The sequence below is a fragment of the Frankliniella occidentalis genome, unplaced genomic scaffold (genome assembly GCF_000697945.3).
Source record: "Frankliniella occidentalis isolate FOCC.00 unplaced genomic scaffold, Focc_3.1 Scaffold115, whole genome shotgun sequence".
NCBI lineage: Eukaryota > Metazoa > Arthropoda > Insecta > Thysanoptera > Thripidae > Frankliniella > Frankliniella occidentalis.
The window spans coordinates 805,194-820,300 of NW_026267243.1; the positions used below are offsets into that span (position 1 = coordinate 805,194).

Consider the following 15,107-nt stretch of genomic DNA (forward strand, 5'->3'; position numbering starts at 1 on the left):
GTGCAAATATTGCACACTTGTTTTACCAGTGTAGCCAATGTGTCCACATTTTTTCATGTCGTTCGCGGGTGGTCATCATGCGTGTGACCCACAAAGTGCATTAGGCGCCGCGCAACGCAACGCACGCAGCCAATCAAACCAAATCAGATCGGCCAGTGCAGCGCGGGGCGGCGCGGAGCGGCGGGCGCCAGTAGGTCAGATACTATTTCAATCAAATGTGAACGATCGATGCAGGATTTTCAAAAGAGTGTCCGCCATCAGCTGGTATGGTGGTGTTGCCTTGCCCCACTGCACCAATAATTTCCCTCCAGCTACGCAAGTATCTAAGTACGCTGTTGGACAAAATTGTCACGTGACCGCAACTTTTGCTACGAGGCTGTTTATTGTCATTAGGGGGTGCGAGATGAAGCAATCATACCACATGTGACGAACCATTTGTCATTCAGGATAAATGGAACATTCGTCACGTGACAAAATGATTGTCAGTCACGTGCACATCATTTAATCAGAACAACGAAAAAGGGCGGACCGAAGCCTAAGGTTCTTCTCTAAAACTATAAATACTAGTTTCTGTCGAGCCGACTGCTCATATATCTTATTACCGCTGGTGGCAAACCATTCGGGGGTAAAATTTTACCGTGGTGATTTTTACAAGAAGCAACGTAAAGTTTACAGTGTGTGTACTTATAAACTCTGTTCATAGCAACGTAAATTTCCCCCAACTGAAGTTTAATTTATATTTCATTTCAATCAGCCTCCTCCCGCAGCGCTCACCGCGCCGGCACGCAGCGAATCGACCTGACCCCGCTCCGCCCGGGTCGCGGGGCCCGAGCACATGGTCTGAGACTGCTCCTCCGACGGTGTACTCGACGAGAAAAATACATTTGAACTTGAGAAAGCAAAAGATCGGACGTGATGTTTCGTCTGAAAATTTTGTAACAAACGTTTTCCCCTCCTTTTTATATGTTTCAAGTAACCGATGTTTCAAAACCAAGATCTTTTAGTCATGCTTTTACAATTTTTTGAATCTAGCTTCAAAGTACAGCATAAATTTTAACGGTGGACCGGACGGGCCGAGCTCGGTCGAGCTGACCCGAGTAAGAGTTGGTGCGGCACGCAGCCCCCCCCCCTCCCCCCTGCACACACACCTTTAGAAATGACAGCCTCTGGTCGTATCAGATTTAATCACAATGGAGGAGCATACAGTTATACACGTGCGAAGACAAAGGCGCAATACCCAAAAAGATATTGGGAAAAAAGACAACATTTGAAATGGCCATCCACCCAAACAAGTTCTTGTTTCCAATGAATGTTCCCCAATCAATGAAATAAACTTTGCTTTTTTGATATCATTACTTGTAGCGAGTACATGATAACCTTGAAAGCATTGTATTTATTTAAATGGAAAACATTTTTTTTTTTCAATCGATAACTGCGGTGTAGTACAACTAAGCCAAATTACTGTAAAACACTATAAAAATCAGAAATTATATTTGTCAGTCTGCTCAGCCACGAGCCGCGAGGGGGGGAAGGGATTACTTTACACGGCCACACGGCTGCGGGCGTCGTACCTATACCAGTCGATACGCTAGTTCTCAGCGTATAAAGGCGCACATATCCAATAATCGTCTGTCTCGTGGAGGGGAGCCGCGACTCGAGCACTGTGCACCTCTGTGACAAAGTGTCCCCTTCCCCACCGCCTAACCCGTTCGCACTCGATCGCTAAATTATTATTCCTCCAGAGTACCGCACGCGAGACGAGGTGTGGCAGTAGAGGTACTTGCCCCTCGCCGGGCATTTCATCACAGTATACCCCCTCCCTGTCCCTCTTGCTGCCCCCTCTACCTCTCTCTCTGGACCGCTTACTAACCAGATGAGGGCCGATGGCAGTCGGCGATAAAGACTCCAGCTGCCACGCCGCAGAGCTTCAGCTCGACAGATTTTTCTGCACACCCGTATCACTTTATTATCGAACATCTGTATCGCTGGGGGGTGTATTCAGAGCAACTGCCAGAGCAACACTTTTCTGATCTTTGGATCAAAAATTCTGTTTTTAGGCAGTCGTTTTTTAAAAGTATTAAATGCTGATAGTAAATTTACTTTTTCTTATATTGGTGCGGTGCCAGTCATAACTACAAGAACCCGCCGACCTCGGCTGTAACGATCCGTCCGAATCGGAATCAATAGGGGACACTTTCTACGAGGCTGTCGGCCTCATTCTGACGTGTAATTTGCAAAACAGACACACCCATACACCTGAAGAGACAAGTGCATTTAAAATTTCCTCTTAGTTTTACTGGATTCAAGTATTGTACACATTCACATCGCCAACCAAAATGTCTTTGAAATAGCGGTACGTCGGACCAATGTAACGACGCACTCTCAGACCTGTACTGATTTATTAGTAGCTTAAAAGATTTTTACGCAGCGCGATTACTAATTTGTTATTTTATTCTGTATATTGTTGTAAGTAGCTCACTGATAAAAGAAAAAATTGTCAGTAATTCGAAAAATAAAAAAATAATTCGTATTACTGATGATTACAGTTGTCAGTAGCTTATAAAGGTTTTTACGCAGCAAGAATACTGACAAGGGGTGAAAAAAATCAGTAACAGGATGAGAGTGCGTGAATATGACCAAGCTAAACTGTATGCCCTCTAAATAGAAAAATTTTAGTATACAAGTATAAGTATACAAAGAAACACAGAAAAGCTGAATTATTGAAGCAAGTACATATGATCTGGTGGATTATTTTTCCCAGCGAGATAAGACCTGACCAAAACTTTGGCGACGTCAGTGTCGATCAATATTGGCTCATGGCTGAACTCGCTCAGTCGCAGACTACCGCGGCACTCGAAACGGCTGTGCTAGATAAAATGTCAAAAACACACGAGTGGTCGCCACAATGCGTCAGCAAACGCCTGCTCTGCTACCCGAGCCAAAGAAAATAGAAAGGAAATGGACACTTTTTCGTAAGTTTTATATTTCAAAATCCTGTACCATTGTCGCCTTGATTTTAAGTTTCAAACCCGAGTATGGGCAACGACTCGTGCATCTAACACGATCGCATGCAATCTTAGCAAATTAAACTAGCAAAATGCGCATAATTTTGGTAAATTACTCAATTCCTGCGTGAATATATGAACAAAATGAGGCATGAGCAAGCTCGCATTCCTTCTTTTGCATTTCGCATTTGATTTATGGTGGAATCTGGCGCGAAACTATACAATCTGTATATTTGTAAGTTTTGGTTGAGTTGTGGCCCCTCCGCCCTTCGGTACAACCACGAGCCTAGGCGCCGAGGTAGGTGGGCCAACCCCATGAGTCATTCATACACACCCCCACCCCTCGCTTCATGACCTGGCCACAGAACGGCCATGAACCGGTGCCACACAACCCTCACCTTTGTTGCGGCCGCGATTCAATAGACAAGACTTCAGCAATCGAGTTATAGCAATATTCAGAGAGAAACTCCATTTATTTCCCCCAAATTAGGAAAACAGTCGAATTGTTACTTTTCACAATTTGATTTGCAAGTATGTCGTCACCTCTGCTCTTTCATGATAAAATTATTAAAATAATCAACTTTTTGATGCTCCCTGAAGTTACAGCCGCCCAAAGTCCTCCCTCGGTATCGAATCACAAACGGCAGATCGCGCTTGCTTTCGGTACTAAGGTCCTGACCTCGTGGCGCCTCGGGTTCTCAAACGTACGCATTACACTGTCACACATGGGGTGAAAAGACGATCACAAAGTTGTTTGTCAGGCCCAAAAGTTGATTTTTTAAATAGACTATAATCAATATGCCGAAGCAAGAAAATGTCTCTAGGTAATAAAGAAATGCTAATTTCCCCGATTTAAAAGACAAATGTTAATAGTTACCTCAGGATGCTGGACGAAGGCAACAAAATGCGAATCAGAACCCCTGCGAAACAAAAGAAAAACACGTTACAATTTTTAAGAATGTTTCCCATTCAAATTCATACTAAAACTGACATTATCACTGGAAAAACTAATATATGCACAAGTGTGACATGATTAGCACGTCGCATGTGTGGTGTCATCTTATTTTTGGTCACGTTTACCTCTTATGTGTTCTGCCAATACCTTCTTGGCGGCTGATGTTGCATCAATTGCTGTGTACCTAAACGGGTCACATGTAACATTAGTTTTTCCAGTAATGATGCACAGTAACATCGGTTGCACTGCCGTCAGACACTGCGACTAACGGCGTCACCAAAAATTTCGTACGTCTGGGCAAGCTAACATGCACGTAAAGCTGATAAGCGAAACGACAGAAAACGCGCAGACATCAACCGGTGAGGTCAAAGCGAACAGGACAGACGAAAACACGACAAAGAGAACATGAGAGTACAGTCGGTGTTCACCTGGCAATTCCTATATCACTATCAACAAAAACTGCAAAAATAAGAGAGAGCGTCTAGTTTGCTGACTGCGTAGTGCCACCGAATTGGTGGCCAGGTGGGCCAGAGGCGTGGGTGGAACTCGCCTCGTGCCGATAAGCGAACAAACACACAGACCAAAAATTGAGGCAGAGAGGTAAAAATCAAAATTAAGAGAAGATCTATTTCATTAACAAACGAAGCAGTATGCGCGTTGTTTCCCGTTTACAAGCCCACGGTTTTGTGGCCCTCTGGCGGCAGGCACGCGCTGACCAAGTGATGACTCCCCTGCACGCCCCGTGAGCGTTTGCAGAACGGCGGGACGTGTGCATAGGCCAGCATATGTCACCGGCTCGACTGCGTAGCATAGGGTGCTCTTAAGTTGTTATGAAAAAACTGAGATTGCTAAAAAGAAACGAAAAGAAATAAGCAAAACAACACACGTTGTATGCGGATTTGACAATTCTTTAGAAAGATGCGGATGGTAACATTAAGTACGTCCATCCTAATATTGAGCAGAAAAATGAATAATAATCTTTACGGTATAGTGGTTCGGTCGAACTTAACTGTTCGACAAACTTTAGAGTATAACTTTTTTAAATACCAGCACGTAAAACAAAAGATACAACGGAAACGCAGTTAGTCCCGCCTCCGAACAGTCCGGCGGTGGGAGTTTCCAGGGTGAACGATCGCCTAGACCAGCTCGGTCCAGAAGCGCGGATGTCTGCAGAAGAGTTAGGTAACGCTTTGTGAATGGAACACGAGCCGGCGGCGGGCCGCCGCTACACCATTCTGGACAAAATTGAGAGTAACACACTAGGCCCGCACCAAATGAAAAGAACTCCCCCTAAAAACCCCAGACCGGTTTCAGAGGCCGACGCCTGGCCGCGTCCCTCACTTGGACCCACTCCAACCCTCGGGGGGAAAAGGGGATCACTGCTTAAGGTGTTAGGTAACGTATTCGCGAGAATACTTCACGTGGAACAAGGGCGCAAAAAATTAATATATGGCAGAGCAGTCGTCGTCAGCGAGGGGCCCCTGGCAGTTATGCTGTACCGGGCACAGACATGGGCGCGAAGTGCCTACCCCGTAGGCAACCAGGTACGAACGGAGACATGCAGCCACGCGGGCCGACCATCCGCGTCCGTACACTCAACTTGCAATTTTAGACCTAACTTGAGGGCAATAGGTTGTCACGAATTGGAAACGGTCTGCAGGGATGACGGGACAGTTGTAAATTTATGGGGATAATTCCCACAGAGCGCTGGTGCGTACAGAGGGCCTCTAGCTCTGATCCATCTGCCCCGTCTTTTCTCTATACCGTTTCCAATTCTTGTACTAGGGGTCGACTTACACAATCCTAGGTAAAAGGCTGGCGTACCTAATGCGTACTCCGAGCGTACGACTCTGAGAGTACTCCATATCACAATCAATCAACGACGATAAGAATATCCGGGGCCAAAAATAAAATTGGTCCACGCCATAAAGGCGTGGCCGCCTTTCCCATGGCTGGCGCTGGCTCAGCGCTCAGCTCCGCTCTCGTCACGTCCAACGTACAAAGCGCGCTCATTGGCAAGTTCGGCGGAACCGGTTTTGGTCCGGGCCGAGCTCCCGGAGCAGTCGCGGCGGGGCCTGGCGGGGCCTGGCGGGGCCGGGGTGGGGGGTAGAGGGCGGGAGGCGCTCCAGTGACTGTCCAGGCAGCCCCAGCCAGCACACAGCTCCACTTGCAGGCACTCACGAGACCCAATAAGTTTCCAGAGCGCGCGCGCGCACAAAGGCTTGCCGACATTCAGGTGTTAAATCAAAGCCTCCCGTATCGTATGTGGGACTTGCGGTCAAACCCGGCCTTTTCACGTCCCGCGCACGACGGAAAGTTTGCAGCGCGGCAGCGGCAGTAGCCATTCAGTATCCCTTGAAGGGGCGCACCTTTGCCGGGCTGATAACCTTGCCTCGCCACCGCCCGCGCGCCCGCGCCGCTGTTGTGGGACCCAGTTTTGTAGTCCTCTTCAAACATTATCAGGTTAGATAACGTAGTTACGGCTCTGTTACACCCCGATCGGCAGCCCGGCCGCCGGCGGCCAGCCGAGTGGCTCGCTTTGCCCAGATTAGAGGGGTCTAACAAGTCTGCGACTGATGGGCGGCGGAGCGCTGCAGGGGTGAGCTTCTGCAGACGCGAAAAAAATAAATAATAGTGTGCGGATTACGTCGTGCCATCAGACGAATGGCAATTTTATTTTTATTCCGTCTCTTTCTCTTGCCACAAGAGTCGGAAACAATGTAGCAGAGAGGGCGCAGATAAGAAGTCGTCCCGAAACTACGCCGGCTTTTCTTAAGGTCTCATTTCCCAGGCGATGATTTACAAAAACAAATATCAGCTAGACTACCTACATCGTGTTGTGAAAAACTGCAATTGATCACTGAACTAAACGTCCAAATGTCCCTCGAAAATTGTGTAAATTTTTAAGGCGATACCCTCACAAAGTCACGCGCAGAGTCTGAAAGCTGCCCACACGGTAAAAAGAACATCTTGGAATTCAAGTAGATTCCTTGAAAACTGTCTTGAAAACCAAGTAGATCGCTTGAAATCCAAGATGTCATTTTTACTGTGCAATCCGAACAAGATGAACCGGCATCCGGAAACAGCGTGGGGAACAGCGCGTGTGTCTTATCTAAAAGGGCGACGTAATACTAAACGCCTTTTGCATACGAGGATCATTTTTTGTTTCACTTTGATTTCTTTCTGGCCCACTCTGCATCTGTCTCGGCCAAACACACACATACAAACATACAATTCTTTCGCTTTGCATAATCTTTACGATTTTCGTCATCGGAGGGTCAATCAAAGTCATCCAACGTCTCCACACGCAACAAAGAGCGTTTTCTAAAATAGTTTGCATTGGCACCAAAATGAATTCCCCGCTGTAGCAAACGCTCTTTACTGCCTGCAGTTTACAAAATTGCATGCAATTTTCGTAGGTTGCGCGCCTGTTCAACTTGAGCACATGTCCTGCCCGCCACCTCCGCCGCCGACCAGGCGTCCATATTTGTGAACACTTTTGCTGGTAAATCCTGTTGGGCAAGGGAGAAAAGGGGCGGGAGGGGAGTGCGTTCTAACCTTTTGGTGCCTGTTTCCGGCGTCCTTTCTCTGTACAGGATGACGAGAATTACCGGCGTGCATTATGTAGCGCGCCGCTGGACACCCGGCGAGTGACCATAGTGACTATAAACGCACAGCGTGACACTAAGTGACAAAAACTCGCGCCCGGCCTCACCGTCACACACTCGGCAGGTTACGATCCGCTGGGCACCCTTGACCTTTAGGTCCAGAAGCTCTCGCGGTGCGAGGCTGCTTGGGCGCGCTCTCCCCCTCTTTGCATTTCAAACCCTTCCCTCCATCATACGCCTCGCGACATTTCAGCTCTGCACTGTTAGTTTCTTACGAACTGCTCATCGTAACGTATGATGAAGATTGTTAGAGAACTAGTAATTCAAACAAATCCTTCGTATCACGAACCGGGGCGGTTCGTAATATGAAGAAAAATGATCCGTAATGTGAGGCTTACAAACCTAAATCTTCGTAATACGCGAACACTGCCGTATGTGAGGAACTAAGAGTGCGCTGCACACAGTCAATTTTTTGCTGCATCAGTTCTGTCTATCAGATGAAACGTCGTGACCTGATATTTAGAAATCAGCGCCTGGTCCTCGTGTCGCCCCTCCAATCTCAGATTGATAGCCGCTCTCGAAGCAATTACCTCGCGGCTCGTGCGGCCGGTCGGGCCCAAGTCCCTCCTGGCGTCACGTCGCAAAGTCCAGGCGCTGGGGGAGTAAACAAACTGTTTGGAGGGGCCCTATCCGTCCGGCAGGTGTCCACCGAGGTGTCCACCCTGCATCAGCACTTCCAACTCGAACGCGTGAGTTGCGAGTTTGAAATAAGGTCCACACCAAAAAAAACGTGAGAGCGGCAAGGTATGTGCGCCCACGACCACGACAAAAGTATCATCGTGAAAACTACCAAATTTCGGTCCCACTTTTGCCCATCGGAAGTCTAACCCCGAATTCCTAAGCGTGGGGTAACAATGCGACCTCCCCAGAAGTATCTCCGGGGAGCGCCCCCTGTCATGCAGCATGCAGGAGCTCTCCGACGACCCCGCAGCAGCGTCGCCCCGCCCCACCACCAGACGCGGCTTTGCGAAATGGCAGCACCACCCGCTCACCAGCCACGGCAGGGAGCCCGACCGGTGGGTACATTGACCGACTAGGAAAAACACGGTCAGTGTGCGCCATGTCACTCACAGACAGAAAACTGCCTCTTTCTAGGAACAGACTGAACTGTCGTAACTTTTTTTCCGCCGACCAAAAAAAAGACCTTTGCAAAAATTCCGTTTTGGTTTTTTGTTTTTTTGGTTAAATTGTTAGGTTGCGTCGAGTGGGTTTGCGCCTCAGGTATCGCCCAAGAAGTACGCCAGTCATTCGCCGTTGCGAATGCGAACCTGCAAAGTTCAGTCTACGCCAGCTCTCATAGCGCCTGGCGGGTAGGCAATATCCTGCCTTCAGCGCGTGCGTGTGGTGCGGTGCGGCCTACCCCGAGTCTCGCAGGCGCCAAGCTGCCGTAAATGTTTGCCGAATGGATCAACCATTCCGTCCCGAACCCGACGTCCCACAGGCACGTTCTGGTAAAGAGCAAAACCGTGAGAAGCACAGCTTTCCTGGAATTGTCGGCAGACTGACAGCAGCAGCTGCTCCTGCCGCCGTGGCCGCGAGTGGTGCGGTTTGCATACGATAAGTGAGACTCTTATCACGGCCCGGGCGTCTTCCTCCCTGGTTAGACCCGAGAGCGCTGCGCCGCCAGGTGATTGCCCCAACAATACTCGTGTTTCACAACGACGCGCACAGCCTGGAAATGGCTTTTCCAGCGGGACAGCTCCAGCAGCCAGTCCAGCTTTCCTTCGAAGGGAGAAAGCCGCGCAAAGCCCCGCAAAACGACCCCGGCGACAACCTGAGGTGGTCCTGAAGGAGGTCCGCTCGCCCGTCCGCCCGAGGACGGCCGGCCTCCCTCGCGCATCAAAAGCAGCTCCCCCAAGGACTCCGGGATGAAAAATTGGTAAAAACGCAGCTCAATGGGCGTCCAAGCCGGCGGACGGGCTCCGATCGTTTGTGTGCGTGCGCGCGCCCGGGGCAGCGGCACGGGGTAGAGCCGAGGAGCTTAGAGTCTCTGGGGCCGTGGCGTGTGGACGACTTGTTAAAGAAGGATTTGAAAAATGACACGTATGCAGTGCATTCAGAGATTTTAATTTCTTAGAGAAGTATTTTTACGAAACCAAGAGCAGGAGGAGTTTTCCTCAAGGGCAATATTTCCAATCTTTTATGGCAAATTTTCGGACGTGAATTAAGTGTATTTCGAATTTTCGCTGTTGATGCACACTAAATATACGTTAAGGCAGGGGTCGGCAACGGCCTAGAGAGAGGACGGGGCAGGGCTCGAGACCCCCCTTCTTGCCCCCTTCCACTGTTTACCCCCACCACCTAACCTGCAGCTCCGCCGGTGACCGGTGTTTGAATACAAGTTTTAAAAAATAATGGACATAATTTGACAAAACCAACTTGTTTTCGTGAACTTCAGTCACTACAGATCTTAAAAATATACCCCACAGCACTCTCATACACAATTATATACGATAAATCACAAAAACAAAGTCACGAAATGACCCGTCCGACGCGCAACATATTTGGGGGAATCTTATGTGCGAAAACAAAACAATGGTTTCGGAAACGGTCTGGAATTATCGACGCCCAAAGGTTTAAAGTGTGCAGTAGTCATATTACTTACCTCGACAAGCTTCACATTGATTTACAAACAAATAGTTTCTTTCACATTACTCGCTGGACTCCAGACCGTTTCCGAAACCATTGTTTTGTTTTCGCACATAAGATTCCCCCAAATATGTTGCGCGTCGGACGGGCCATTTCGTGACTTTGTTTTTGTGATTTATCGTATATAATTGTGTATGAGAGTGCTGTGGGGTATATTTTTAAGATCTGTAGTGACTGAAGTTCACGAAAACAAATTGGTTTTGTCAAATTATGTCCAATATTTTGCAAAACTTGTATTCAAACACCGGTCACCGGCGGACCTGCAGGTTAGGTGGTGGGGGTAAACAGTGGAAGGGGGCAAGAAGGGGGGTCTCGAGCCCTGCCCCGTCCTCTCTCTAGGCCGTTGCCGACCCCTGGTTAAGGGGAGCGCAGTGTGTCTGCCACCTGGACAAGTCAACAGCAGTTCTAACCAAAGTATAAATTAACCCAGATAATAGCAACGAAACTAGGACCATTTAATGAAATTCGGCGTTCTTTCAGAAAATGTATTGTAAGTACCTTCGATTGAAGCCAACGAATCAAGCCTAACGAAAGACCATACCGCGTCGATTAAGTATTTTATTTTTCCGTAGAGCGGGGTGGGGCGGCGTATGTCCGTATGAAGGGCCATATAGTCAGCGGGGCGCAGCGAAAAGTGGCGAGTGAAAAAAAAAACAACGTCTAGCGCCGACATGAAGAGAGCAACCACCTCGGCGGCCGGCCGCGCGCCCGATTAAGTAACCCCCGCGGAATGATCGCGCCTCGCGCGCCGCAGCTCAGGTGTTACAGGCCGTGACGTCATCGAACCGAACGATATCCCGCGAGTGCAGATACCCCAGGCGGACGTGAAAGGAGGACCGCGAGGGTCGTCATGAAACACTGCCCATCTCTCTAGGGTGTGCAGTTTCGTCAATGCTGATGGCATCGAGTTGCAAGGTGAATAAGACAACAACAAAAATTCACCTTTTGCTGGCGCACCTGCGGCGACCTCCCCCAGCTGTCATCCGGGCGGGAGCATGCACCTGCAGCTGCCCCGCTGCCAGTCCTAGGAGGCCCGCACTTGCGCAAGCTGCAGCCACTCCATTCAAACTGGTTTGCGCAGAAGACCGGGCCGCGGCCACCAGTAGAGCACGCCCGCCTGCGTCCCTCCCGTGGTGCAATGGGAGCCGCATTCTGGCAGAAACTACCGCCTAGCTAGTAGACTCCGTACAAAACTCCATCAAATTGTCAACTCAAAAATATTACGAGTAACAACCCATCATTATCAAATAAGACATATGCTGGCAGGGCAGGTGTCCTTTGACTGGAATGTTTATGACACAGATACTAGCAGGTGATGCTGTTTAAACCTTGAGAAGCTAAGCAATAATACGCTAAATGCGTTGTGATTACAAGGCATGGCAAATATGCGTTCCGAAACGAAAATAATGTGTGACCATTGTGTAATGCATATAAGTGATGTGTACGATAACAATGTGACCCACAGAAAACGTGTGTGACTCGCAAAGTGAAAAGTGTACTCTGAAAATCCAACAGTGAGCACTGTACACTGTACCGGGTGTAACTGTATGCGTAGAAGTGTTGCGGGTTTGCCTACTCTTTACACCCGTAAGGGGCCGTGGCCCCTGCGGCCATATTGAGTATGCAATCCCGCAACACTGCTTCCTATTCACAGTGACACACGGTACACATTAAGTGTGCATGGACATAATAATATCGACACACCTTTCAGAGAAGACAAATGTATTGGTTTGTGTTCAAGTTTAGTGTGTGGGGTTGAATGCAGCCGATAACCCTCGATGTCTTCGAGCAGATCAGCAGCAGCAGCAGCTTCCTCCGCCGAGATCCGCAGACCGCTCCCGCTCGTCCCGATCATGTTCGACCCGGGCGCAGCAGCAGGCGTTCGATGTGTTGCACGCGAACTTTGCAGCATGCTGCAAAGCAAAACTATCACTTTGACCTTTTTGTTTTGTTTTTTGTTTTTTAACAAGGAAATTCTGCAGTATTAACAAAGATAACATCAACGGAAACCTTCGGTCCGCCCGTGGCAGGCAGCCACATCCGTCGGCCCAAAGCAGGGGGGGAGAGGGGAAATGCTGCTGCTGCCGCCTTTGTCTTCCCTGGGGGGGTTTGGGCTGTTTCTTCCACGCAAAAGGCCCCGTGTCGCCCACGCCTACAGCCCCTTCCGAGTGGCTCGCGGGCGCTGCTGTCGCGTCACAGCAGGAGCCGGCAGGAGCCCATCTCTCCGCACAGGACAGGAGGAGGTGGACGACACTGCGACGTCCCTGGACTTTAGAAAGAGACTGCCAAGGCCATTCACTAGCTCTAGTGCCGAGGAGGAAATTGGGAGGGGGGGGGGCGAGTGTCGAAAAGGCGCGCTAACTAGGTCAGAAGAACGAGGAAGAAGCACTCGGGGGAAAGCGCGCGGGTTGAGGGGGGACAGGGGGGATGCAAATAAAAACCACCGGCTGAAAGAGAAAAGGCGGTCGGGTGGGCGCGTCGATGAATATCCCCAGCCGCTCATTTTTTTTTTCTTTTTACTATTTGGGGACGACCCCCGCCCGGGCCGATTAGATTAGCCGTGATATACTTTGCAGGGCTGAGTGGTGCCCCCTGTGTCCCCGATCCCCTCTATGTCCGCCATAGACGAGGGGGCGGGGCGATGGGGTGGAAAACTCCGAAGGGCCTGACGCAACCTTAAGACTGTCGCGGTGTTGGGGTTTCGTCGTGTCGCGTGGACCACCCTGGGGGAGGTAAAGGGGGGACGGGGGGGTCGCTATTTGTAGCGCTCATAGACAATCGCACACGGCGCAGGGCTCTCTAGCACCTATGAAACGTGCCAAAGGTTAAGCGGAGAATGTGAAAATGATAAATGAAAAAGAACGAGGCAGCACTCATTGCGACTATGAGCCAAATGAGCCAAATGACCAAACGCAAATGTCCAAGTCCTTGTCACGTTTTGTCACTATAAGCCTTATAAAGTTGGTAGATACATAGTGTGGTGGCGGTGGCAGCAGCTCGTAGACCCAGCCAAGCACAGCATGCAGCTCGACGACGGCCGCGGGTCGCCCTGGAGTGTGTTGGCGCTCTTTCAAAAAACAACTACGTGCGTTAGGGAAAAGGGGGAGGGGGTAAGACTCCTCACCTTTGGACGCAAAGATTACGCAAGGACTGACTAATTTGGAGGTAGGCGCGAAAAGAGTCACTAGGAAAGGGCCGCGCGCGAGGGGAGCGGGGAGGAGCACTTGTTTAGGACGACACGCTGGCTGCGGCCGAGAGGCAGGTCGAACTGTGGCGCTCCTGTCTCTCTCGCCCCCGTCTGCAACTTCCCCGGGCACACTGTGCGTAAGAGCGAGGCGGGCGACAATCGTTTTCGAACGAGGCCCTCGGCAGTGGACTTGCAAATCAGACGACATCGCGGTGACGAGCCTTTCTACCCGGCACCTCGCGCGTCCGAAATAAAAAAAAAAAAAGAAAAGTAAGACAAAAACAGTGTGACATTTGGGTATACCGCCTAAAAGCGCGAGTATTGAAAGTGGTCCACGGCAGTGCTGGGGCCGACACGTGTGGTGCGAGTAGCCAGGTGAAAAAATATTTTCGCAATAAAAATAAAAAGGGGAGAGAATTGCAGAAGAAAGTTGGGGTTTTCAACGGTTGGCTTCGCCTTGCGCGAGCGAGGACAACCCGCCGCAACCCGTCCGCGTCCCGCAGGACTGCCAGCCTCGCGGAACACGAGCCTCCAGTCCAGCAGCAGCCGCGGTCCCGCGGGTCGCGGCCAACGGCACGCAAAGCGTGGCGGGGCGTGGCGTGGCGGGGCGTGGCGGGGCGTGGCGGAGCGTGGCGGAGCGTGGCGGAGCGTGGCGGAGCGTGGCGGAGCGTGGCGGAGCGCGCAGAAATAAACACGGGAGCGTGGCGCTGGCTCCGCTGGGGTTGGCACGGGTTGGCGCCACTCGCCTCCCGCCCCCGCGCACACCGGCCAGGACAGCTGATGCCAACAAAGTTGGCTGACCTGTCGCGCGCTCGTCCCTCCCTGTGCGAGCAAGGGCAGGCAAAATTCCTAGTTCAGTGAGCGGGAGAGGGACAACCACAATACTTAACTAAGCAGAGGAAATAAAACGGTACGGGGGTGGGGGAGGGGGGGGGTCTACAGGACACCACCGAGCTTCGAACTGCAGTCACTACCGGCCGCAACAGCACCACGACGCACGAGCGCCACCAGCGCGCCCGGGTGAACGAACAGACGGCTTGAGAGGAGCCAATTTGGCGGAAACCGAGGAGTGATGCAAAGCTGTGAGATCACCGCAGGACACTCAGCCAAGTGGGTTTTAATTTTAAAAAAGAATTTGAAAAAATAAATACACCTAAAAGTTGTAGGTGGTTGGGTTGTTGTTGTTTTTGATTTTCAGTCAGATGCCCCTTGAACTGAAGATGTATCAGAGAAAATTAATTCCTTCAAGAGACTTGTAACTTGTAACAATCTTATCTTGACCAGCGCCAAAATTTCCGAGCACGGCATGGCCGGGTGCGGCGCACTCGATGACAGCCATTGTTCAGAGCCACGCCACGGTGTGCCGCGGACCGCGAGTAACGTTGCATGCAGGCACCCGCGGCACCCACGGGTACCCGGAGCCAAAACTGAGCACACTAGCCGGAGAAAAGTTCCACCGCTCAGATACGTAGCGTGTGAGAAGATAATTCTCAGAAAAAAAAAAGAGCAGGAGAAATTTTGCCCGTTTTGTTGTATTACCGATACGAACGCATTGGTTTAATCGTTCCGAACTCGAATAGTGGTGGCGCCACAACAGCGGGTAGAAGGATGCGCTGTTCAAGGTTGAGAAGAGTAGCAAAGGG

The 15,107-nt window shown here is 50.3% G+C and overlaps 1 protein-coding gene across 3 annotated transcripts in view; it reads right to left on the reverse strand.

Annotated features, from left to right (window-relative positions):
* LOC113204672 (KH domain-containing protein akap-1) overlaps window positions 1-15,107 on the reverse strand; it is a 50,253-nt gene that overhangs the window by 33,350 nt on the left and 1,796 nt on the right. For 2 of the 3 annotated variants that reach the window (XM_026419927.2, XM_026419930.2), the window contains exon 2: window positions 3,883-3,925. The exons of the other annotated variant lie outside the window; for it this stretch is intronic. The gene's annotated coding sequence lies outside the window, so the exon portion shown is untranslated. The remainder of the gene's footprint in view (window positions 1-3,882; window positions 3,926-15,107) is intronic. 3 annotated transcript variants of the gene reach the window in all.